This window comes from Ranitomeya variabilis, chromosome 6 (assembly GCF_051348905.1).
Source record: "Ranitomeya variabilis isolate aRanVar5 chromosome 6, aRanVar5.hap1, whole genome shotgun sequence".
NCBI classification, from domain to species: domain Eukaryota; kingdom Metazoa; phylum Chordata; class Amphibia; order Anura; family Dendrobatidae; genus Ranitomeya; species Ranitomeya variabilis.
The window spans coordinates 159,780,779-159,808,335 of record NC_135237.1 but is presented as its reverse complement, the minus strand read 5'-3'; the positions used below and the strand labels follow the sequence as shown (position 1 = coordinate 159,808,335).

The following is a 27,557-nucleotide window of genomic DNA, read 5'->3' as shown; positions in this document are numbered from 1 at the left end:
TGCTTTGTTAAGTGGAGGACAACTGTAAAGAGAAGCTGACACATTACGTAGGCCCAAATACAAAAGTAGGCTAAATGTCTGCCAATTTTTTTTTAATAAATAAACAGGTGGCATAGCTAGGTACAGGGGTGGGCTCCTCTGCTGAGTAGCAGACAGTGGTAGTAAGCGCAAAGTATTAACTGGTCTAAATGGAGGCCAAGGCCCCTGTATATTTTAACTATCATCTATCATTTCAACAAATTTGTATTGGCAGTGCCATTGAAGGATTTAACAGCACAGACTACACAGTGGTGGAGCAGGGAGAGGTAAGTATTGCAAGTGGTAGAGCACTGTTCGAGCTGGGGGAACACTCTCTCGTGGGTGGCAGTACTGGCACAGGGCCCCTCATATTACGACGGTGTGTCTGACGTTGGTTGTGCACCACCACCGTCAGAGACACTTCATTGTACTATGAGGGACCTGTGCCAGTGCCGTCTCTCAAGAGTGGGCACACCCACCTGTCCAGGCCAACGGCACTCGCACGGGTGCTTGCGCCAGGAGGTGACCACGGCCCTGTGGGGGGAGTCAGCCCATTTAGGGAGGTATAAAAATGGCCTATGGTGGACATTGAGCAGCTGCAAATGGAGGAATTGGAGAAGTCAGTAAGAGGAGGCCAAAAGCAAGACAATTTTCAGGCAAGCTACATGTCAGCAGGGGAAGGTGGGGCCAAATAATTTGAAATCCATGATTGGTTCATTTTAATGAAGGTTAGATCATCAACATTTCGGGTAGCCAGATGTGTCCTTTTTTCGGTCAGTATTGAACCAGCAGCACTGAATACTCTTTCTGATAGCACACTAGCAGCAGGGCATGCGAGCTCCTGTAATGCATATTCTGCCAATTCAGGCTAGGTGTCTATTTTAGGTGCCCAGTAATCAAAGGTGAATGACCTGTGAGGGAGAACATCGATAAGGGTGGAAAAGTAGTTCATAACCATACTGGAAAAATGCTGTCTCCTGTCACTTTGAATCGATGCAGCAGTACCTGTCGTGTCAGCGGTCGTTGCCAAATCAATCCACAACCTGGTCATAAAACCCCTCTGTCCAACGCCACTTCGGATTTGCACCTCTAACACCTCTGCCATGTTGCCCACTACGGCTCGTGTGAGAACCATCACCGCCACTGTGTGCTGGGAATGCCTGAACCAAACGGTCTACAAGAGTTGCTTGTTTGGTAGCCAATATTTGCTCAAGGTTCTCATGTGGCATGATATTTTGTAATTTTCCTTTATATTGTGGATCCAGGAGGCAGGACAACCAGTAATCGTCATCGGTAATCATTTTGATAATGCGTGAGTCCCTTTTTAGGATGCGCAAGGCATACTCAGCCATGTGGGCCAATGTTCCAGGTGACAATTCACTGCTTGTGCTGGGTTGAGGAGCACTTTCTTGCAAATCAACATCACTTGTGTCCTGCAAAAACCCTGTACCTGACCTTGCAACGCCATCAGTTTCTATTGCCCCCTGAGAAGCATCCTCCTCCCATAAATATTCATCCCCATCATCCTCCTCCTCTTCGTCTGCCACCTCGTCCAGGAGAGTTCCCTGAGCTGACAATGGCTGACTTTCATCAAGGCTTCCCTCCTCTTCGGCTGCAGACCCCTGCTCCTTAATGTGCATCAAACTTTGCATCAGCAGACGCATTAGTGGGATGCTCATGCTTATGATGGCGTCGTCTGCACTTACCAGCAGTGTGCATTCTTCAAAACACTGAAGGACCTGACAGAGGTCTTGCAGCTTCGCCCACTGCACACCAGACAACTCCATGTCTGCCATCCAACTGCCTGCCCGTGTATGTGTATCCTCTGAAAAATAAATTACAGCACGCCTCTGTTTGCCCAGCCTCTGAAGCATGAGCAGTGTGGAGTTCCACCTTGTTGCAATGTCGATTATTAGGCAGTGCTGGGGAATATTCAGCGATCGCTGATGGTTCAGCATATGGCTGGAGTGTACGGGCGACCGGCGGATGTGCGAGCAAAGTCTTCGCACCTTCAGGAGCAGGGCTGGTAGCCCCGGATAATTTTTGAGGAAGCACTGCACCACCAGGTTCAAGGTGTGATCCAGGCAAGGTATGTGTTTCAGTTCTTAAAGGGCTATGGCAGCCATAAAATTCCTTCCGTTATCACTGACTACCTTGCCTGCCTCAAGATGTACACTGCCCAGCCATGACTGAGTTTCTTGCTGCAAGTACTCGGCCAGTACTTCCGCGGTGTGTCTGTTGTCGCCCAAACACTTCATTTGTAACACAGCCTGCTGACACTTACCACTAGCTGTTCGATAATGGGACACCTCGTGTGCAACACTGGCAGCTGCGGATGGAGTGTTCGTGCGACTGTGCTCTGTGGACGAGCTTTTGCTTCTGGAGGAGGAGGAGGAGGAGGGGTGGCGAATGCCTACAGCCAATTGTTTCCTAGACCGTGGGCTAGGCAGAACTGTCCCACTATGGCTGTCCCCAGTGGACCCTGCATCCACCACATTAACCCAGTGCGCCATGATGGACACGTAACGTTCCTGGCCATGCCTACTGGTCCATGCATCTGTTGTGAGGTGCACCTTTCCACTGACTGATTGCCTCAGTGCATGGACAATGCAGTCTTTGACATGCTGGTGGAGGGCTGGGATGGCTTTTCTCGCAAAGAAGTGCCGACTGGGTCGGTCATAGCGTGGTACTGCATAGGCCATCAGGTCTTTGAAAGCTTCGCTTTCAACCAACCTGTAGGGCATCATCTCTAACGAGATTAGTCTAGCAATGTGGGTGTTCAAACCCTGTGTACGCGGATGAGAGGATGAGTACTTTCTTTTCCTAATGAGAGTCTTTTGTAGGGTGAGCTGAACTGGAGAGCTGCATATGGTGGAACTAGCGGTGTTGGTGGTGGACATGGCAGATTGAGAGAGGGTTGGTGATGGTATTATTAATGTTGGCCTACATACAGTGTTTCCTACCAATAACCTTGTGATTCCCTGACTGCTTTGGCCTTGCGACGATACCTCCACATTTGCTGCTGGTGGTGTCCTAACCGTTGGGCTTACAGTGAGGGAAGCAATGTAGCGTTGCTGACTACCTTCATTCTGAACAGGTGCACCAACGGTACGTAACGTTTGTTCCTTAGTCCAGGCTTGCAAGTGCATGCTGGTTAAATGTTTACCCATGCACGTTGTATTTAAATTTTGAAGATTCTTCCCTCTGCTAAAGGTCTTTGAGCATTTCTTACAGATAACTTTTGACTGATCATTCGGATCTTGGTTAAAAAATTGCCACACTGCACTCTTCCTACTATTGAATACCTTTTCAGGCATAGCACGCTGTGCTACTTTCACCAGATGGCTGTCCTAAAACTGTTTTTGACACACATTTTTGGCCTGATACGGGCCTGCTAGATGACAGCTGTTGCGATGTAGATGGCTGCAGCGGATCATCCACCTCCACTTCTGAGCTACTGGCAGCGGCACCCTCTTCCCCAATGGCTGCCAATCTGGGTCAACAACTGGTTCATCTATCACCTCCTCTTCAATGTCATGTGCACCTTCCTCTGTGTCACCGTGTGAGGTGCTATAGCGTTCGGGACGGGGCACCATAGTCTCATCAGGGTCAGATTCTGGCTGAGTACACTGCGAGGGCAATGTAGTGATCTGAGTCAATGGAACAGCATAATAATCTAGCTGTGGCTGTGCATCAGTGCACTCCATGTCCGATTCATCTTGTAATGGGCAGTTAACAATTTCCCTTTCTAACCCAGGCACGGTATGTGCAAAGAGCTCCATGGAGTAACCTGTAGTGTCGCCTGACGCTTCCTTCACTTTTGGTTTGGGTGAAGGACACAAGGAAACGTCTTGTTCCTGACCAGGAGCATCCACTGACGACTCGCTGCTTTTATATTTGGAACTTTCTGAAGAGGAGGCGAAAGAACTAGAGGCTGAGTCAGCAAGGAAAGCCAAAACTTTTTCCTGCTGCTCCGGCTTTAAAAGCGGTTTTCCTACTCCAAGATAAAGGAGCCTTCGAGGCGTTGCATAGCCAGACGATGACGCTGGCTCAACACCTCCAGCCTTAGGTGCTATTTTGCTTTTCCCACTACTACAAGATGCTCCACCACCACCACCACCATCAGTACCAGCTGGCAACGACCGCCCACAGCCTCTTCCACCAGACTTCCTCATTTTGGGGAAAATGTTACCAAAATAACAACCGTTATATGGTACTGTAAAACCAGGTAGAAGGTGTATATAAACTTATTGAGAATTTAAATATCCCTTTTTATTTTGGGGAGACTGAACCAAAACTCAGGCCCAGTGTATAACACAACACAATGTAAGTGGCAGAACGTGGCTGGCTGATATACGACAAACTAACAGAACTGACGTATATCCACTTTGTGACAATTTGAATCTCCCTTTTTTTGGGGAGAGACTGCACCGCAACTCAGGCCCAGTGTATAACACAACACAATGTAAGTGGCAGAACGTGGCTGGCTGATATACGACAAACTAACAGAACTGACGTATATCCACTTCGTGACAATTTGAAACACCCTTTTTTGGGGGGGAGACTGCACCACAACTGAGGCCCAGTGTGTAACACAACACAATGTAAGTGGCAGAACGTGGCTGGCTGATATACGACAAACTAACAGAACTGACGTATATCCACTTCGTGACAATTTGAACCACCCTTTTTTGGGGGGGAGACTGCACCGCAACTCAGGACCAGTGTATAACCGAACACAATGTAAGTGGCAGAACGTGGCTGGCTGATATACGACAAACTAACAGAACTGATGTACATCCACTTTGTGACAATTTGAATCTCCCTTTTTTGGGGGGGAGACTGCACCACAACTCAGGCCCAGTGTATAACACAACACAATGTAAGTGGCAGAACGTGGCTGGCTGATATACGACAAACTAACAGAACTGACATATGTCCACTTTGTAACAATTTGAATCTCCCTTTTTTTGGGGGGAGACTGCACCGCAACTCAGGCCCAGTGTATAACCCAACACAATGTAAGTGGCAGAATGTGGCTGGCTGATATACGACAAACTAACAGAACTGATGTATATCCACTTTGTGACAATTTGAATCTCCCTTTTTTGGGGGGGAGACTGCACCGCAACTCAGGCCCAGTGTATAACACAACACAATGTAAGTGGCAGAACGTGGCTGGCTGATATACGACAAGCTAACAGAACTGACGTATATCCACTTTGTGACAATATGAATCTCCCTTTTTTTGGGGGGGAGACAGCACCACAACTCAGGCCCAGTGTGTAACACAACACAATGTAAGTGGCAGAAAGTGGCTGGAAGATATCTGAAAAAATCCAAGGACTGTAGTACAATTTCAATCTCCCTACAATGATCTCAGGACAAGTATGGCAGCAATACAAAGGACTGCTGCACACAAAAGTGTAGACAAATAAAAAAGATAACTGCAGAAAGGATCAACAGGATTTTTGCTTTTAAAAAAGCAGTTGGTTTGCACAGCAGCATGCAAACAGCAAAGCAGCTATCAGGGAGCCTTATAAGGCAGCCTAATAAGCTACAGAGCTGATGCACAAAAAAATAGCCTCCACTGTCCCTGCAAAAAAAGTTGGTGTTGGACAGTGGAAATCGCTACAGCACAAGCGGTTTGGGGGTTAATCTTCCCTCCCTAACTATATCCCTTCTTCTGATGAAGCTGCAGCAACCTCTCCCTATGCTGAGATCGGCAGAAGTAAGATGGTGGGGACCGAGACCTATGTCATCACGCTGCCCACACTCTGCGTCCTCCTTCATTGGCTGAGAAATGGCGCTGAATGCGTCATACGAAACGCGACTTTGGTGCGAAGATCGCCGACCTCAAAGCCGATCCCACACTAGGATCGGGTCGGGTTTCATGAAACCCCACTTTGCCGAAAGTCGGCGATTTTTGAATTTGTCCGATCCGTTTTGCTCAACCCTAGTTGCCACTTTTGACTGTCAGGACATAACTAGTAAACCAAACAGTTGTAAACCAAACCGTTGAAGTGGTAACACGTGAAACGGCTGTCATCCTTTCCAGCGCTCCCCACATTCCTCTATAAGCCTGAATCCCGCACTCAAATGCCTGCACCATTGGTGAAATAAAGGATTTTTGAGAAATACTGCATTTTTTTTCTCTTTTACCAAGCATTAGACTCATATGTTTATTATGTGCTGACTCGCACCACAAACCGTTTGCATAGCTGATAATATTCAGTTAAATAAAAGGCCATTTCACTTCTATTATGGACTCATATCATCTCTGGTGCAGTTCACTTTTCTCTTGTATGGACAAACCAGAGAGTAACTTTCATCAGCATTGCTGGGTCTCTTAATTGACTTGCTAGCAGATACACGCAATACTCTGCAGAAACACAGAGAAGACACTTTGGCCTGATTGATTAAGACTGGCGTTGTGCACACCAGTCTTAATGAAGGCACTGTTGGAGTAAGATGTGTCTAATTCTTTAAGAGGACCACACCATTTAATGAATTAGGCCCATCTGTTAACTGGAGCATGTTGCTGCCAGAAGTATACAAGGACAGGGACTGGAGTATATTTCTAGAGTAAGTTACGCCACTAAGTGTCATGATTCCGTATGGGGATTCGATCCGCTGACCTGTTATTCCGTGGTCAGTTCCTCTGTTTGCTGAAGTAATAGCATTTTCTTCCCTGTCCAAATGCTGATGGTTCCAATTGTCTTTGTTCCTCCTTCTTGGTTTGTCACTTTCCAGGTGTTTTCCATTTTCTCTTTTTAGTCTGTTCTATTACATTTTGGGTTGCATTTTGAATCTTTATCCTTCACTGCACTTCCTTGCTGGCTACCTCTAGGTGGACTAGGGTTTATTAGTTCAGCTAAGGAGTTTACTTGCATGATAAACACAAGTGGCATTTTTGCAGTGAGTCTGTTTGTTTTCTTTCCCATTTCCTCTTCCTTTCTTTAGGTTTCTAGGAGGTTATTATTGCTCCCTTTATTTTGGGCTTTATTTATCTTTCCCTCTCTACTTTGTATGACTGTGTTTTAATTTTCTCACCCTGGATTTTCATATCTTCCTGCACATTTTCCTCTCCTCGTGTTGGCAGTATGTTGTGGCCTCCCTCTGGTTGGTCAGAAGGTATGAGAACACCCTCGATGGCCTTTTAGAGAGCCAGGTCTGAGGTGATGTTTTTGTATTGTTGCACTAAGATATCTCTAGTCTGTACAGAAACAAGTTGAGTGTAGGTGTGCCGTCTCAATGTAGTAGGGCTTCTCTTTTTCCATTACCCATTAGTGAGTGTGTGCTATGATTATAGGAATAAGGTGTCATAACTTTACATGAATCTGCCAGGTGGGCTTAGTCATGTCAAATTCTGCCTAAACTGGCCTGTGAACACCAAAAGTAACAATATTTTTGCAAAACCTTTTAGTTGTGCAACAATATTGTGACTTATTAAGTTGTTTTATCCCAGAATTCTGGTGCAAGCAGCTTAATGAATTGTGTCCTTAAAGGAAATCTATCATATAAAATAATGATATTAAGCTGCAGATATGGGGTTAATCTGCAGGTTAATAGTGTTCTGACACAGTGTGGTGCCCTTCACTGAGAGCACTGCTGACATAACGAAATTAACGTTAATCCTCCTGGAAGGTTCATTCTTCCAGTCATAGTGGTGGTGCAGGCACGGTTTCAGTCACCGCTCAGTGTTTAGAGAGCAGTGGCTGTAACTGCGCCCCCGGCTGTTGACAGCGGGCTATCAAAACCGTAATAACACACGAATCACAATCAATACAGAAATACATCACAAGAACCACAATCAGTACAGAAATACATCACCTGACTCACCATCAGTATAGAAATACAACATCACAACCTCCATCAGTACATGAATAAATCACCAGAGCCACCATCAGTACAGAAATACAGCACCAAGTTCAGAACAGTGATGAATTGCAATGTCAGGTCAGACCCATATGCAATTGTATTACATGAACCTACGACTCTGAGTATATCCTTAACAATATTAAGGAGATGCTGAAATATGTTGTTATCAGCCATCATCAGACTGCGGACCATACAGGAACCACAGAACTGATGAGAGGCAGGCAGTATCACAAAAACAATTCACTTCTAAGTACCTTTGATACGCATATGGGCTCATATGGTTAGGTGAATCCTTTAAGCTCGTTGACTGGGTGGGCACATGGGTAATGGGCATCAGTGCAGCAGCCAAATGGAGCATGCAGAATACAGTCACGTAGAATTCAAACTAGAAGTATAATAAAGTCCTGGAAACCACAAATAGATAGCAGAGTTACTGAGGACCTCGGGCAGATAGTATAGTTACTGAACAGCTTAGGCAGATAGCAGAGTTACTGAAGTATGTTGGCAAACAGGAGACATCATGGAGACGCAAACAGGCAGCAGACAAAATTCAAAAGGAACAAGAAAGTGTAATACCTTCAAAGCTGCAGACAGCCATGAAGTTGTCCTGGAAACCGTAGGCAGGTTGATACTGGAAACAGCTGGCAAGTAAGTAGCGATCCTGGAAAATGCAGACAGGTGGATAGCTGGAACTGAAAGCCATACACAGCCAGGAAGATGTCCTGGAAATCTTAGGCAGGTAAGTAGCAATAGTGGAAACTGCAGAGATGTAGGTTGCGAGGTTACTGAAGACTGCAGACAAGTGATTTAGGGACTGGTAACCAGAGACAAAAAGGAGACGTCCTGATGAGTGTGGACTATAACTGTGCAGAGCAGACTAAGAGAGTTAATACAAGCCTTACAGCAATATCAAGGGTGTGTCTCTATGCTCTCTAGGCTTTGGAAATACAACACATGGCTCACACTGGGTGTGATAGATCTCACAGGGGAAGGGGGGCATCGACTTTGCTCACCTCGGGGGAGGGAAGAGAAGGACCCAGTAGGAATCGGCTCTCTGGCACCACCACTTGCCTCAGGTCAGTCAGGGAACTGCACCGAGGGCAAATAGTCACCGGAAAGGCTTCCCTTATAGGAATGAGTTAGTGAGGCGCTCCCAGTGGGGGGGGATATATATCACCAGTCCAGCCTAGGAATATATATCTAAACCTACCGGCCGTCACTGCCAGAGTTCCTCACTAAAACAGTACGTATTCTGCCACCGGTTCCTGATTTAAAATAAGCCCCATCCGACAGCAGGCTTAGATCGTGTCAGGAACCAATCCTGGGGTAGTGTATAATAACCAATGAAGCATGCGGATATGGGGATTCGTGGATCAAGATAAAAGAGCAGCCCAAGATTAATTTTATATTTAATTGCCGAGGAGGCGCACTAGAAAATACAGCTATACATGCAAGAGCAAATATATACAGTCAGGAATATAGTACAAGGCTAGGGTATAGCTAGGTTGCAATTCCTGTGTTATGTAGCATGTGACCACAGGGAGACGCTAATGGATCACAGGTCCAAATCTTAGTTACAGGCTGTCCGGGCTGTGTCAGCAAACGTATCCTCCGGCCATCAGAAAACAACAGTCCAAAATGAGGGGCTGCCTTATATCTCCTAGGCTGCTACCTCACACATCTGCTCCCACCTGTGGGTGGTGCAGCCTCTCTCCTCCCATGTCTGAGAAAATGATTTTCTGCCTAGAACTGTGGCTGGCCCATAACTTTGTGCCCGAAGCTCTGAATGGGTTGGTTGTACCGCCAATGGATTCCGCTGGATTTTATCTGTGCATAGAGACTAAATATGACTACCATATGTAATTACTGTTATCTTTGCTTTATAACTCCATTATCCAGAGTGCTACAGGTGGCTAAATAATATGGGCACGTGGGGAATGGAACATTTATTCAGAATATGTGCTCGGCTCATCTTAGAGATATTGCATTCTGTTATTATAGGTCATTTTCCAGATTCCATACGTCAGTCTGCTGTGACATGTACCATGTGCTTAGTCACACAAAGAGGTTCAGGTTGCTGTAGCTGCAGAAGAGTTCGCACCCTAGTGTTAAGAGCTTCAAAAAGCTTGAGTTAATTAAAGGTAAACACTGCATTGCATTTTATGGCCTTGGGGGACACCAAGGGAGGGGGCACATTTCGGAGTGGAGAGACATTTATTATGTCCCTCACACTGGGCTACTTGCAAAACCCAATGTTTAGCACTAGAAAATCAAACGGACCTGGACATAGGCATAAGAACCTTATAGGTGATGTCATCTCTGATTGAAAGTCACTCTCCTTTTGTTATCCATCTTGTCCAGATGCCAGAACACAGCGGTTTGGATACAGTGAAAATAAGCTGCATCCGAAACGCTGCGATTTTTTGTTTGTGGGCACATAGCCTAATAGATAACTGTAAAAGCTTTTTTTTCGGTTTGAATTTGAATACTGCCTTCATGCTTTATCCATGTGTGCTTCGCTTTTTGAAATGTGATAACCTTTTTTCTGGAATTGGAATGTAGAGAGAACAGCTGCCATGTTTTTGGCAAGGTCTGTATAAAAACGAAAACTGCAGCATTCACTAGTTAAGTCTAATTTATGGACAAGACTTGCTCATTGAACTCAATGGGTGAGCAGAAAAACAGGGACACAGGAACCTGAATTGGATCTGTTTTGTAGATGTGAACTAGCAATATCATATTGATATGATATACGTATGGGTGTGATTTTAGTAAATGCAGAATACCATATGATTAAAAAATGGTCCAATTTTTCAGGATTAAAAATTGTCATTTTTTCATATTCTCCTCTGAACTCATTATTAAGAGAATGAAAACTTTGTTGTGTATTCTGAAGCCTTATTAAATTTCTACGTATTTATAGCAGGTTTAATGCAGGTTGGTCAGTTTACATTTCCAAAGATATCATAGTTGCTTATATGATCTGTTCAATTTCACATTGCAGCCTTTACCTTACTAAGTGGACAAAGCTTTATCTGTATTAAGGGAACACTAAGTTTGTAGTACAAAGGTTGCAGAATATATAACAAATATTTTTTATTTCAAAATCATTACTTCATTTTTTTGGTGAGTCTTCTGCGTACAATTGCAAGATAGTGATAAATATTGGAAATATGTTACATGAAAAAAGGTTTCATATTGTGCTGAAAAAGAGTACATCACACAATATTTTAGTGATTTGTTCTGGACATAAAATCTATACCCTATTAAATGGTTGAGTATTTCTTGAATAAGATATGATTGATTGAATGCATGTATCTTTACAGACACACTTCCCAAGTAGAGTATGGAGCTATCCATCACTAATGCAGTACAAGTTCATGACACATGCAATGACAGCAAAATCGTGCAGTCGCCACTCGCAAATATTTCACAAATCTCCCAAATAAATTTTATCATATTATATTAGTTATAAATGGTCAAGAAATAAAACTTTTGTAAAATACCTGCATGTTTATCTGTTATGATTTTACTCTATTGCTGATCAGGCATTTCAGGTTTTATCACACATGCCCTTTTAATGACCTTTAAAAAGTTTTCTCATTCGGATATAGAAATAATTTTTGCCTCTGTTTTGCGCAATACATGGGACCAAATTTTTACATCATTTTTAGATTCCTTTGGGTTTATTTTTACTAATTTCATGGGAAAATGTAAAGATATATAGGAAACTAGATGGTTGCCCGATTCTAACGCATCGGGTATTCTAGAATATGTATGTAGTTTATTTATGAAGTTTTCAGAATAATGCAATTTATACTCAGGATTCGGCCGGCCAGGCGCGACCAATTAGTGAAGTGTGGTTCAAATTCCACGCCAACTCGCAGCCAGACTGCGCCAGTCGCTGATTGGTCATGCACGGCCGCGAACAATCAGTGAAGCCAGGGTCTGCTCCAGGTTTTTGAGGGCCCCAGGCGAAAGAGTCTCAGTGGGCCCCCCTCTTTAACACATACCATGATTCATGATGCACAGATACAGCAGACAAATATAGCACAGCCAAGTAGCATACAGCCCACATAGTATATAACACAGCCCACATAGTATATAACACAGCCCAGGTAGTATATAACACAGCCCACGTAGTATATAGCACAGCCCACGTGGTATATTGCCCAGCCATGTATTATATAGCACAGCCCACGCAGTGTATTACACAGCCCACGTAGTATATAGCACAGCCCACGTAGTATATTGCCCAGCCACGTAGTATATAGCACAGCCCCCATAGTATATAGCACAGACACGTAGTATATTGCCCAACCACGTAATATATTGCACAGCCACATAACATATTGCACAGCCATGTAATATATTGCACAGCCACATAGTATATAGCACAGAGGCATAGTATATAACACAGCCCATGCAGTATATAACACAGGCCATGTAATATACAGCACAGTGATGTAGTATATTGCCCAGCCACGTAATATATACCACAGCCACGTAGTAATATAGCACAGAGATGTAGTATATAACACAGCCCATGCAGTATCTAACACAGCCCACGTAGTATATAGCAATGTGGGCACCATATCCCTGTTAAAAAAATAATTAAAATAAAAAATAGTTATATACTCACCATCTGTCGACCCCCAGATCCAGCCCAGGCGTTTACCGATGCTCCTCGCGATGCTCCGGTCCCAAGAATGCATTGCGGTCTCGCAAAATGATGACGTAGCGGTCTTGCGAGACCGCTACGTCATCATCTCGCGAGACCGCAATGCATGGACCGGAGCGTTGCAAGGAGCAGCGGGAAAGGCGACGGAAGGTGAGAATATAATGATTTTTTATTTTGTTTATTATATTTTTAACATTAGATCTTTTTACTATTAATGCTGCATAGGCAGCATCAATAGTAAAAAGTTGGTCACACAGGGTTAATAGCAGCATTAACTAGCTGCGTTACACCGCGGCATAACGCGGTGTAACGCAGCCATTAACCCTGTGTGAGCGCTGACTGGAGGGGGCACTGACAGAGAGTAGGAAAGGGCAAATTCGCGGCCGGACTGTGCCCGTCGCTGATTGGTCAGCAACGCAGGATTTCCGTGTCAGACTGACAAACAGACAGACAGACAGATGGAAGTGCCCCTTAGACGATTATATATATAGATGTGTTCATATATGTATATTTTTAAGATTTCTTTTATTTTTCATTCTTTTTACAACCATAAAAATAAATAATTGAAATGATTATTTATTCTACCAAATATTGTGCCGAAAAACAAAAATTCTTAGTACAGTGAAATAATGAAAAAAAATCTGCAATTCCTCAATTCTTTTTGAGGGGGTGTTAATTTTAACTTTGTATGGTAAAAATTACATATCAACATGATATTTAGGGTAGTATAATTATGATGATACAAAACTTGTATATATTTTCTTTTTTATTTAAGGGGAATCTGTCAGCAGATTTTTGCTACGTCATCTGAGAGCAGCCTGATGTTGGGAAAGTGACCCTAAATCCAACAATGTATTGTGTGCAACTGTTATGACACAATCAGAGTTTTTAGTTTTTAGATATAGAATGCAGCAGAGCTGAGAAAGCTAACCCTGCCCACACAAGAATATCTATAGACAGTGAGGTGCTTATCACAGAAGGGATGCGGAATCAGACAGGGGCACACTCAGTCATCTAGTCAAAGCAATGTTAATCACAAGGTGACAAAACCGTCAATCTAAGCAAACATCACACAGTCGGACAGTGTGACACATCATTGAGTTCAGTGTTTTAACCCCTACCTCATGCTGTCCTCAGATTACATAGCAAAAACCTGCTGACACGTTCCCTTTAAGATATGAAGAAATGGGAACTTTGTAAAAAAAAAATTGGTCTGTGACAAGATTTTATGAGACCAATAATTTTATCAAGATCTATGAGTTCTTGATTTTTGCTGCTTGGTAAACTGATATTTTTATTGACATCATTTTGGAGTATATACACTGCTTTAATCACATTTTTTAGAACGGAATAGCCACTGAAAAATGGCAATTCTGAATTTATTTTCTCTTTATGCTGATCACCTTATGGGTTGATTAATTTTATGTTTTGCGTGATTAGACGTTACTAGCATGGCAATACCAAACATGTTTATTGTTTTATTATTTTATATCCTTAAATTTCAGCTAGGAAAAGAGGGGTCATGCAACATATTTTAAATTTTTTTCTTATAAAATCAATTCTTGAGCCGTCTCCATTCACCTGCACCTGAAACAGGCATACGATTGCATCTTACAAGAGAAAAGGGTTACAAAAATGCCCACAGCCAAAAATATAGTCAAATATCTAGCTATATAGCCACTAATTTACTTCCCACAATCCCCAATCTTTCACTTCTGGTGTACTGTTTTCCATAGCTACAGATGTAAAGTACCCTATGTGAACTCCACGTGACTGCTGTGGTTTAATACTGCATACTGCTGAAGATAATGATTGTCTGCAGTGTTCCCATGGGTTGTAAGGGAATTGACTTCTGCAGCTAAGTAGTGTTGAGTGATACCGTCCGATACTTGAAAGTATCGGTATCGGATAGTATCGGCCGATTCCCGAAAAGTATCGGATATCGCCGATACCCGATACCAATACAAGTCAATGGGACACCAAGTATCGGAAGGTATCCTGATGGTTCCCAGGGTCTGAAGGAGAGGAAACTCTCCTTCAGGCCCTGGGATCCATATTAATGTGTAAAATAAAGAATTAAAATAAAAAAATATTGATATACTCACCTCTCCGGAGGCCCCTGCACCTCACCGCTGTTAACCGGCAGCCTTTTTTGCTTAAAATGAGCGCATTCAGGGCCTTCCATGACATCTCGGCTTCTGATTGGTCGCGTGCCGCTCATGTGACCGCCGGGCGACCAATCACAAGCCGTGACGTCATTCTCAGGTCCTAAATTCCTGAATGACGTCACGGCTTGTGATTGGTCGCGTGGCGGTCACATGAGCGGCACGTGACCAATCAGAAGCCGTGACGTCATGGAAGGTGCTGAACGCGCTCATTTTAAGCAAAGCAGGCTGCCGGTTACTACCAGGGTGCGTCAGAGGGTGAGTATATCCCTATTTTTTATTTTAATTCTTTATTTTTTACATGGATATGGATCCCAGGGCCTGAAGGAGAGTCTCCTCTCCTTCAGACCCTGGGAACCATACACTGGGAACTTCCGATTCTGATTCCCGATACCACAAAAGTATCGGATCTCGGTATCGGAATTATCGGAATTCCGATACCGCAAGTATCGGCCGATACCCGATACTTGCGGTATCGGAATGCTCAACACTAGGGTTGAGCGAAACGGGTCGGCAATTTTCAGAAGTCGCCGACTTTTGGCAAAGTCGGGTTTCATGAAACCCGACCCGACCCCTGTGTGGGGTCGGCCATGAAGTCGGCGATCTTCTGAATCTGGAATCGGAATTCCGATACCGATTCCCGATATGTTTAAGATATCGGGAATTGGTATCGGAATTCAGATTTAAGTGTAAAATAAAGAATTAAAATAAAAAATATCGCTATACTTACCCTCTGACGGGCCCTGGTACTAACCGGGAACCTTCCTTCCTTAGAATCAGCCTTCCAGGACCTACTGGTGACGTCGCGGTGACGTCGCGGCTTGTGATTGGTCGCGCGGCCGCCCATGTGACCGCTCGCGCGGCCAATCACAAGCCGCGACGTCACCGTGACGTCACCGAAGGTCCTGGAAGGGCTGATTCTTAGGAAGGAAGGCTGCCGGAACGAAGCCGAGGGTGAGTATATTCCTATTAGGTATATACTCACCCTCGGACACGCCCTGCTTCTTTCCGGCAGCCTTCCTTCCTAAGAATCAGCCCTTCCAGGACCTTCGGTGACGTCACGGTGACGTCGCGGCTTGTGATTGGTTGTGCGAGCGGTCACATGGGCGGCCGCGCGACCAATCACAAGCCGCGACGTCACCGCGACGTCACCGCTAGGTCCTGGAAGGCTGATTCTAAGGAAGGAAGGTTCCCGGTTAGTACCAGGGCCCGTCAGAGGGTAAGTATAGCGATATTTTTTATTTTAATTCTTTATTTTACACTTAAATATGGATCCCAGGGCCTGAAGGAGAGTTTCCGCTCCTTCAGACCCTGGGAACCATTGGAAAATGCACTGCATTGGGTTTCGAGTTTTGGCCGACCCCGACCCCGACTTTTTTATAGGATCGGCCGATTTCACTCGACCCGACTTTTGAAAAAGTCGGGTTTCGTGAAACCCGACCCGATCCTATAAAAGTAAAGGTCGCTCAACCCTACTCAACACTACAGCTAAGTTAAACAGAAGTGTGGGATTGTCATAATAATGCTGAAATAAGGGAGTAAATGGGGGAGTGTGAGTTTTTGTATACTTATTTATTTATCTACTTACTATTTACCAATCTTTTCAGATTATAAGACGCACTTTTTCCCAAAAAGATTTTTTTGTAAAATTGGGATGCGTTTTATAATGCAAATTGTAGTTGCGGTGGAGCTTACCAGCTGCCGTGGAGCAGGGACCCAGGGTCGCTGTTGCCCGAACAACTGGCGGTGGAGGCTTCGCCCCAGACTTGCTGCCACCGAACACCTCATCCTACCAGCCTGAAGCTTGCAGCATCTCCTGCCTGCGCCAGCAGCGTCCCTGCCATTTGGGACTCCGCTCCACCACTGCTGCCCTCAAAGTGAATTATAACATGCAACATTTTGTTACAAAAGCATTTTTTACTATTTTCTTCCCCAAAATTTTGGGGGGTTTAATAAACAGGTGCGTCTTATAATCCACAAAATACGGTATTTACTTGCTATATTCGTGGCTGTGGAAAGCTTTTTAAAAATCTTTGAAAACCCCCTTAGGGTATGTGTCCACGTTCAGGATTGCATCAGGATTTGGTCAGGATTTTTCATCAGTATTTGTAAGCCAAAACCAGGAGTGGGTGATAAAAGTGGAGCATATGTTTCTATTATACTTTTCCTCTAATTGTTCCACTCCTGGTTTTGGCTTACAAATACTGATGAAAAATCCTGACCAAATCCTGATGCAATCCTGAACGTGGACACATACCCTTAGTCAGGTGGCTCTGTCAATGGTTGCCTGGTAGCTCTAAAATAGCTACCACAAACAGGCTTGTCGCAAGCTACTGTGTTTCCTAGAACCCTGAGCTCACCTTTAAAGCTGCAAGCTGGCAAGAAGGATAGTCAGGTATCCAGGTCAAAACCAAGAGGGCAACAAAAGTAAAAAAGTCATCAGGCAGGTGAAATGTCAATAACAAGCTGAGATCAAAGCAGGGAAACACAAATGCCAAACAAGAGCAAAAGACACAGACCAAACCAGGGAAGCACAAAGCTATATCTGGCAGCTTCCAGCAGTAAGTAGGGTGTGGTGCTCTCCAACTGGCAGCAGGGAGCTGATAACTACAGCTGGACAGCATACACATGTATACTGTCAGACTGGACAGCACTGCAGGCCCCAGCCACACAAATCTAAAGGTACCTTCACACTAGGTGACTTTACAACGATAACGATAGCGATCCGTGCTGTTGCAGCGTCCTGGATAGCGATATCGTTGTGTTTGACACGCAGCAGCGATCTGGATCCTGCTGTGATATCGCTGGTCGTTGCTGAAAGTTCAGAACTTTATTTGGTCGTCAGATCGGCGTGTATCGTCATGTTTGACAGCAAAAGCAACGATGCCAGCAATGTTTTACAATGGTAACCAGGGTAAATATCGGGTTACTAAGCGCAGGGCCACGCTTAGTAACCCGATATTTACCCTGGTTACCATTGTAAAAGTAAAAAAAAACCCAGTACATACTCACCCTCTGATGTCTGTCACGTCCCCCGGCGTCCGCGCTGCTGCTCAGAGCTTCCTGCACTGAATGTGTCAGTGCCAGCCGGAAAGCAAAGCACAGCGGTGACGTCACCGCTCTGCTGTTAGGGCCGGCGCTCACACAGTGCAGGGAAGCGGACGCCGGGGGACGCGAATGTAAGTATGTACTGTTTGTTTTTTTGCATTTACACTGGTAACCAGGGTAAACATCGGGTTACTAAGCGCGGCCCTGCGCTTAGTAACCCGATGTTTACCCTGGTTACCCGGGGACCTCGGCATCGTTGGTCGCTGGAGAGCGGTCTGTGTGACAGCTCTCCAGCGACCAAACAGCGACGCTGCAGCGATCGGCATCGTTGTCGATATCGCTGCAGCGTCGCTTAGTGTGAAGGTACCTTAAGTGGCTGGATAAAGCCTGTGCCTTCCAGAGATTCTGATTTCAGCGTCTTTTTATCACCATAACCGCCCACAGAGTGAATGTGGTGGCACCCGGCGACAGAAGCAGAAGTCACAGGAGTAGGTTCGGGTGCAGATGTGACACCTTTTAAGCCTACAGCAAGATTTTATTAATCAAAACCTTTGTCACATATGTGCATTCACTTAAAAAAATCATATGATGTTGTTGCTTCCTGGAAAAACTTTGGTGCAGGTGCTGGCAACTGAAATTGACTTAACTCTTCTTAGCTTTTTGCTGTTTTTTGCCGCTAATTACATTACATGCATTCATGGTGCTTCACAGTTATCACTTTCAAGTAAGATTTCCAGAAAAGAAAATGGGTTTCTATGTATTGCTTCCTCTTTTCAACAATCTGGGGTCTGGGGTACGAGAATGTCAGAAACTCATATTTGGAGCACATTATTGCTCTATTGACAGTCAAAAGGTGCAAACATCAAAGTTCAGCTACAAGAAGATGTTCAGTATTCTGAAAAGTAACAATGACTTTAGGTGACTTTTTGGAATATGGCTAGAGATTAGCAGACCCGTGGATGTTCGAGTTTGTCACGTTAGGCCAAACTACAGTTGAAAGTTTGGTTCGGTATCCTAACTTGACCCCAACCCCAAACCCAATAGAAGTCAAGGGGATCCAAACTTCGGTGCTTTAAAATGGCTGTAAAATGGTCATATTAAAGTCTAGGGGGCTGCAAAAGAAAGCTAAATGGGGGTAAGAGCAGGACAATTGCCAAACGTGGATAGGGAAATGACTTAAAATAACAAAATTAAAAAAGATAAAAAATAATAATCTTGAACCAGGAGGCGGAAGGTTCGCAGTGGAGGAGGAGGTTAAGGTGGTGATGTAAGTGGAAGAGGCATAGGAAACTGTTTTTGTGGGGGGGGTTTATTGATTTTTGGGGAGTACTCTGAAAACAGGCAGTGTAATAATCTGCTGGCCACTCTCTGTATACAGGCTATGTGATACTCAGTACTTTTTTCGGGTTGAAAACAATGTGGAGAGCATCAAATAGGGGACATGGCCATGTTGCTGGTGGTGTAGCTGCTACAGGGGGAGAGAGTCTGTGGTCCATCTGTGCCTGCTACCCTCCTAAATGAGACACCTTCCTCTGGTGCAAGCAGGCAGCAGCATTGTCACGATCCATGTTTGGATCTGTGGCAGATCTGGTTTCCCTCTGATTTAAACCTTTTTTCCTTTCTGGTCATTGGGGGTTAATGCAGTCCCCCCCCCCCCCGGGTGGCCGCTGGTGTTATTGCATTGCATTTCTGCTGGGTCAGCTGATGTTTGTAACCACTCCCACCATCCTTTATAAGGTCACCTGGTGCATCAGCTGACTGTTGGTTATACAGGTCCTTTAAGGAGACCAACCTCGTAGTAGCAGCTCTCTGGTGTCAGCCAACTCTGGTGTTTGGAGCGCTTTTGCTGTACAATCTGTGTTGTGGAGTCAGCTGCGGCGTGCACAAGCTAAGTTCTGAGTTTTGTTACTTTGTAGTTTGTGCATTCACCTTTTGGTATCGTGTTCCCCTCACTCTCATATTGTTTATTCCTGTTTATTTGCTTTGTGGTTCTGTTTACACTGTTCACCTCCTGGGGGTTGGGGGGTTTAATTCAGGGTTTAACAGGAGACAGGGACAGGTCAGTGACTTGGGCCTCCCTACCTTCAAGGGTACCCCCAAGTTAAGGAAAGACAGGGCTCCCCCTAGCCTGAGGGGCAGTTCAGGGGCCCAGATTCCTCATCTCCTGTTTTCCTATTTTTGCCCCGTGACATTATATCCAACCGTTCTGTTTTTTCTGGTGAGCCATGGCCCAAATGCAGGCCTTTGCCCATTTGCTGCAGACTCTCACCGAGGAGTGTAAGGTGCTGTGTAGTGAGGTGGTGCAGCAGCTGCAGCAATAGTTTTAGCAACATTTTTGGTTTTTAAGGAAGCCTGCAAGTTGTACTTCAGGCTCCGCCCTTGTTCATCAGGGAGTGAGGAACAACGGGTGGGAATCATCGTTTCCCTTCTTAAGGGTGATCCCCAATCCTGGGCCTTCTCCCTGCCGACCAGTTCACCATCCCTACGGTCGGTGGACGAGTTTTTTACGGCTCTGGCTCTGGTGTATGGTTATCCAGATGACGTCTCCCTGGCGGAATCTCGACTCCGTAAGATCAAGCAGGGGGGTCGGCTGGCTGAGGAGTACTGTTCAGAGTTCAGGAGGTGGGCCACCGACACACAGTGGAATGACCCTGCCCATAGGAGCCATTTTGTGCAGGGTCTGTCCCCTAGGTTGCAAGATACTCTGGTGCAGTACGCAGCCCCCAGGTCGTTGGAGGCTGCCATGTTCCTTGCTATCTGGGTGGATAGACGCTTGAGGGAGAGGCATCCACCAAATGTGCCCCCTATAGTCCTTGCTAGGTAGGAGGACACACCTGGGCAGGCGGACGAACCCATGCAGGTGGGAGGAGTTGGTTTCCAAACTGGGTTGCCTTTGGTTCGCCGTGGAGTGGGGGCATGTTTCTACTGTGGGCACACCGGTCATTTTATCAATGTCTGCCCAGTGCATGCCAAAGTACCTGCACAATCTAAAGAGCCGCGTCCCCCTGGTCGTGTGGAGGGAGGCGACCAGGGTGTGTATATTTCCTCCATTTTTTCGTCTCAGTGTACCTTACCTGCTGAGGTGGTTATTGGTGGGGTAACTGGGAATATTCCGGTGCTTGTGGACAGTGGAGCAGGATTCAATTTGGTGGATGCTCATTTTGTCCAGACCCATGGCCTGATGAGTAGGACGCTAGTGAGACCCTAAAGTGTCCAGGCCATTGACTCTGCTCCGCTCAGCCAGGGGAGCATTACACAAGTCGTAGACAATATACATCTGCGTATAGGGGCTTGTCATGAAGAGTCTTTATCATGCTATGTCTTGGAGGGCATACCAACTCCCATGGTTTTAGGACTCCCTTGGTTGAGAAGACATAACCCGGTCATAGACTGGTAGTCTAGGCAAGTAGTCAGCTGGGGTCAGTCGTGTAAGGACTGCTGCCCGGGAGCTACGATCTCTGCCGTTCTTCTAAAACCTACCCCTTCTCCTTCAGTGGGGGCAGCAGAGGTGCTGCCAGGGACTAGGGGCAAGACTTTACCCTCACTACAGATTAACCCATTAACCCGGTGGGTCAGAGACCTTTTAGGAGGAGGGGTCAGCTGAGGGTGGTGGTTCCCTTGGAGCATTGTGGGGGTGTGAGTGTAGTGACACAGGGGGATGCCTCTGTTGTCAATTCCTCAAAGAATTCTCCATCCTGTGGCAAACGTTTGCATGGAAATAAACGTTCAGGTCCGGACCTGTGTGTGAATGAGTACGTATGGGGGTCCACCAAAAACATCAGGTGGAAGTGTGCAACTGGGACCTGGAGTTCCAGGGTCATTGGGCCATATCGGGTGTCGGCTATTCTCAGCCCGGGGACTTTTCAGTTGGAGTTACCCCCAGTTATGCATGTACACAACTCATTCCCCAGGTTGGCGCTCTGGAGATTTGTGGCTCCGCCGGAGCCTACGTTGCTGGCATTTTCATCAGGCCGCGTTTGCTATAAACGGGTGCCTGCCGAGGTGAACTCTGGTGGATCAAGGCATCCTCACCGTAGGTAGGTCTGGTGAGGTCTGTTGTTGAGTGTCCAGAGGCCACTCATTGAAAGAGGGGTACTGTCACAATCCATGTTTGGATCTGTGGCAGATCTGGTTTCCCTCTGATTTAAACCTTTTTTTCCTTTCTGGTCATTGGGGGTTAATGCAGTTTCCCCCCCGGTGGCCGCTGGTGTTATTGCATTGCATTTCTACTGGATCAGCTGATGTTTGTGACCACTCCCACCATCCTTTATAAGGTCACCTGGTGCATCAGCTGACTGTTGGTTATACAGGTCCTTTTAGGAGACTAACCTCGCAGTAGCAGCTCTATGGTGTCAGCCAAGTCTGGTGTTTGGAGCGCTGTTGCTGTACAATCTGTGTTGTGGAGTCAGCTTCGGCGTGCACAAGCTAAGTTCTGAGTTTTGTTACTTTGTAGTTTGTGCATTCACCTTTTGGTATCGTGTTCCCCTCACTCTCATATTGTTTATTCCTGTTTATTTGCTTTGTGGTTCTGTTTACACTGTTCACCTCCTGGGGGTTGGCGGTTTAGTTCAGGGTTTAACAGGAGACAGGGACAGCTCGGTGACTTGGGCCTCCCTACCTTCAAGGGTACCCCCAAGTTAAGGAAAGACAGGGCTCCCCCAAGCCTGAGGGGCAGTTCAGGGGCCCAGATTCCTCATCTCCTGTTTTCCTATTTTCCAGTCCACCACCTGACAGCACCATTGGAGGACGTCCTTCTTATCCGTAGTGGGACAGGAACCACAAGCAGTTAAAAGGACCCTCCCCACTCCACCCACCAGTGTTTTTCCTGTCCCACTGCGGATAGGAACTGCAAGCGTATCCTCCGACGGTGCTGTGCAGATGGTGGGGATCGGGGGGCCCAGCCTTTCCCTTCCCCGCTGCAAGATATCTGCGGCTGATACCTGCGATGGGGGTCCCTCAGCCTCCCCAGTGTAGCACTGCTCCTGGGTCCAAGGTCCGTTTCTCCATGCTGGGGCTCTCGGTCCGGGCGCTGTCTGCTGGGGGCGAACGGCGGCTGTTCCCGCATGCGGCCGCGGCCATTTTCGGTGAGCGCTCTCTGTGCTGCAGCTGCTGCCGGCTCCAGGACACGCGGCCGCGTCACTTCCGGTCGCGACGAGCATCGGACCAGGGGACGCCAGCGGCGGCGCCGGCCTTCAGGAAGGCCTTTTCAGCATGGTCGACCGCGCGGGGCACGGTAAGGAGGCAGGATCAACCAGGTAAAACCTATATAAACATTCTATGGGGGTCTTTGTTCCACCGGCTATCCTGACAAAGGTGCACACGGCTGTATAGTGATATTATCCTCATCATGGAGGAGCCAACCAGACCTGAGGGGACTGACCAGCTTCAGGGGCACGTGAGTAGGCTATGTAAAAGCCATACCACAAAGACCACCCCTCCCCCCCCCCTCTGCTTCCCTACTTACGGTGCCACGTATGTCTATTTACCCTAGGCTGAGCCTCCCACCCCCACAACTGAAAGGAAAAGATTGGGGAAGAATAAATGCCCGATTTGTGCCACTAAGTTTCCAGAAAATTGGCGGAAACCATTATGCAGATCGTGCACATCTAAGATTGTGGGTGATGAGCAGTCGGCACTGCTATCCAGCATGAGAACCATGATTCGGCAGGAGGTTCAGGCTTCTATCTCAAGCTTGAATCTTTCCCAGACTCAGTCAGAACCGCAGACTTCACGGAAGAGACCAAGGGAGTCTAGCCCCTCTTCCGAGGGTGAGGTTTCAGAGGATTCTGACCAGGAAGAAAGAGACGGATCTGTGGGCAAAGGGAAGAGATATCTCTTCTCTGCAGCAGACACAGATGAGCTTCTTTTTGCTGTACGTAACACCATGCAGCTACAGGATACACCAGAGGAGACCTCGATCCAGGACGAGATGTTTGGTGGATTACATGCCCAGGTGACAAAAGTCTTCCCCTTCAACAACCACATTCGTTCCATGATCCTGGAAGAGTGGCAGGAAGCGGAGAAGAAGCTAGTGATTTCCAGGGACTTTAGACTTCATCTGCCCTACAACCCTGAGGACATTAAAGTGTGGGATGAAGTTCCCAAGATCGATGTCCCACTAGCAAAGGTGGTGAAGAAAACCTCAATTCCATATGAGGACTCTTCCGCGTTAAAAGATCCTATGGATTGTAAAGCGGACGGTTTGCTAAGGAGAACTTGGGAGTCCTCCGCGGCAATAATACGGGCCAATATAGCGGCAACATCCGTAGCCCGGTCAATGCATTTATGGATTGACGATTTAGAGGATCACCTCAAAGCCAAGACTTCCAGAGAGGTTATCCTTAAATCCCTGCCATTGCTTAAACTCTCAACAGGCTTTATGGCAGACGCTTCTGCCGAATCTGTACGTTTTGCGGCTAGAAGCGAATCTCTGTCTAACGCGGCCAGAAGAGCCATATGGCTAAAGACCTGGTCGGGGGATCTCCAGTCAAAAAATAAATTGTGTGGAATCCCATTCTCAGGGAATAAAGTATTTGGGCCGATTCTAGACGATATTCTAGAAAAAGCCTCAGATAAAAAGAAGGGTTTCCCTGAGGAGAATACCAAAAAATATCAGCCCTTTCGTAGGTCCCGACCTGGTCAGAGGACAGACTACAAGGGGAAAGGGAAGACTGGGAGGTGGTCTTATCCCAAGGGTGGAAAGGGTAGAGACTCCATCTTCCCTAGTGCTGCCACACCAAAGTCAAATAAATGACATAAAGGTGGGAGGTCGATTACAGAAATTTCTAGGGGGTTGGCAGAAGGTGTCCCAGAAACCTTGGATTCTACAAGTAATTGCACAGGGATACAAATTAGAGTTCTCCAGCAGTCCCCCAGAAAGATTTGTAGTAACCCGACCCTGCCCGCTCTCAAACTCCTCCATGTGGACAAACATCCGGGAACTGTTGGATTTAGAAGCGATTGTGCCAGTTCCTATCTCAGAAAGAGGCAAAGGCCATTATTCCCATTTGTTTTCAATAAAGAAACCATCCGGGGACTCCCGGACGATTATAAATTTAAAACCATTAAACAAATGGGTCCGGTACAAAAGATTCTGGATGGAATCTATAAGATCCACGACGCCTCTAATAGACAAAGACATGGTAATGTGTACCCTAGACCTAAGCAACGCATACTATCATGTCCCGATACACCTCTCCTACCAAAAGTTCCTGAGGTTTGCCATAATGAACAAGGGGATTGTACATCACTTCCAGTTCAGAAGTCTCCCCTTCGGGCTTGCTTCAGCGCCCAGGATCTTTACCAAGCTGATGTCGGAAGTTGTGGCCTATCTAAGGAATCAGAATGTGACCATAGTCCCATACCTGGACGACTTCCTGATAATGGCGAAATCACAGAAACTCCTCAAGATAGACTGCACGTTCACTCTTTCCATCCTACAGGAGCTGGGGTGGATTGTGAACTGGAAAAAGTCCTGCCTGGTCCCAAATTCCAGAATAAAATTTTTGGGGGTGATCTTAGATTCCAATCTAAGAACATCTTTTTTACCAGAAGACAGACAAGAGGCCTTGATCAGGCACATCCATCAATTCAGAAGAAGTACCCCCTCCATAAGAGAGGCAATGAGGATACTCGGCTTCATGACAGCATGCATACCCTGTGTGAGATGGAGCCAATTCCACTCGCGGGAGTTGCAAAGAGAAGTCCTAGGATCTTGGAACAGAAAACAGAGTTCCCTAGACAGGAAGATGCTTGTGTCTCCATCGGTAAAGAAATCCCTAACCTGGTGGACCACACCGAGGAACCTGAGAGAGGGAGTACCATGGGTACTCGATCCCTGTGTTACGGTTACCACAGACGCCAGTCAATACGGATGGGGCGGTCATATAGGAAGAACATACTACCAGGGAGAATGGACTCCTCAAATTGCCGCAAGATCGTCGAATTTCAGAGAGCTGTACGCGATCTGGAAAGTGTTGTGCCAGGCCCAGTCATTGGTCCGAGACAGACATGTGAGAATACTGTCCGACAATGTCACAGCAGTGGCATTTTTGAGACACCAGGGAGGTCCAAGACATCCACCACTGCAACACTTAGCAGACTAGATTTTCAGGTGGGCAGAAAGATCTGTCAAATCCATCTAGGCAGTTCACCTGGAAGGTGCCAAGAATCAGGTAGCAGATTTCTTGAGCCGAAAGTCGGTACATCCCGGAGAATGGGAACTGAACCCGGAAGTATTCAGCAGCATATGCCAGAAATGGGGAACACCTCAGGTGGACCTCTTTGCCACCAGGTCAAACACAAAGGCCAGAGCATTTTTCTCTCTGAATCCTCTAGATGGAGCCACAGGAGTAGACGCCTTGTCTCAGTATTGGGGAGAAGGTCTCCTGTACGCATTTCCACCTCTTCCTCTGATACCGAAGGCACTCAGGAAGATACGAGATGAGAGAGCAACCGTAATCCTGGTGGTTCCTTTCTGGCCGAAAAGGAGCTGGTTTTCTCTACTATCCAAGATGTCAGCAGAGGAACCAGTCTTTCTACCGAACAGGCAGGACCTTCTACTTCAGGGTTCGGTATTCCACAAGAATCCAGACTCTCTTCACCTATCTGCTTGGATCCTGAACGGCAAACCCTAAGATCCAGAGGCCTGTCAGAAGATGTCATTACCACACTCCAGGCAAGCAGAAAGCCGGTGACTTCGGCGATTTACAACAAGATCTGGAAGCGGTATTGTTCCTTTCTGGGAGAAGGTCATGTGGATACTTCGAAACCAAATATTCCCAGAATCCTCGATTTCCTGCAACTCGGATTTGACAAGGACCTTCGGCCTAGTACTCTAAAAGTACAAATTGCAGCACTTAGTGTATTTTTTGATACATCACTAGCCTCCCATCCCTGGATAGCGAGATTTTCCAGGGCCACACAGAGAATGAGGCCACTTGTGAGGAAATCAACTCCTCCTTGGGACCTAAACCTGGTCCTTAACACTTTGTGTAAGACCCCTTACTTACTGTCGGAAGATATGGACATAGCCAATCTCTCCTTTAAAACTGCCTTCCTAATTGCCATCACATCGGCTAAAAGGCTGGGGGAGATGCAGGCTCTTTCTATCCAGAACCCATATCTTCAAATCTTTGACGACAGAATAGTCTTCAAACCTAACCCAGCTTTCCTCCCCAAAGTAGTATCATCTACCAATATAAATCAGGAGATAATCCATCCTTCTTTCTGCCAACACCCTAAAAATGCAAAAGAAGGGGTCTACCATAACCTTGACGTTAGGGAGACTGTTCTAAAATACCTGGGGGCGACAGAAAGCTGGAGACAGGACACTAACTTATTTATACAATACGGTGGTCCAAATAGGGGTTGTAAAGCAGCAAAATCAACCATTGCTAGGTGGATTAAAAACATGATTAGCCTAGCATATACAAACCAAGGGAAAGATCCCCCGGACACTCTTAGGGCCCACTCAACACGAGCCATTTCTACATCATGGGCAGTGAAGGGGGGAGCCTCAGCTGAGCAAATCTGTAGGGCGGCGACTTGGACTAGTCTTTCTACCTTTGCTAGACACTATAAATTAGATGTCGTATCAGACCAATTAGCCTTTGGTAGGAAAGTCTTACATGCAGTAGTCCCACCCTAGTTAAACATCCTTTGGTATTCTCCAATGGTGCTGTCAGGTGGTGGACTGGAAAACGGTAATTAGTTCTTACCGGTAATTGTATTTCCAGGAATCCACCTGACAGCACGACTAGTTC

At 46.2% G+C, this 27,557-nt stretch overlaps 1 long non-coding RNA gene across 1 annotated transcript in view; it reads right to left on the bottom strand.

Annotated features, from left to right (window-relative positions):
* The window catches only part of LOC143783525 (uncharacterized), a 106,686-nt gene extending 98,413 nt beyond the window's left edge, over positions 1-8,273 (bottom strand). The window contains exon 1 of the long non-coding RNA XR_013217232.1: positions 8,154-8,273. This is a non-coding gene — a long non-coding RNA (uncharacterized LOC143783525). The remainder of the gene's footprint in view (positions 1-8,153) is intronic.
* Between the last annotated feature and the right edge of the window lie 19,284 nt (positions 8,274-27,557).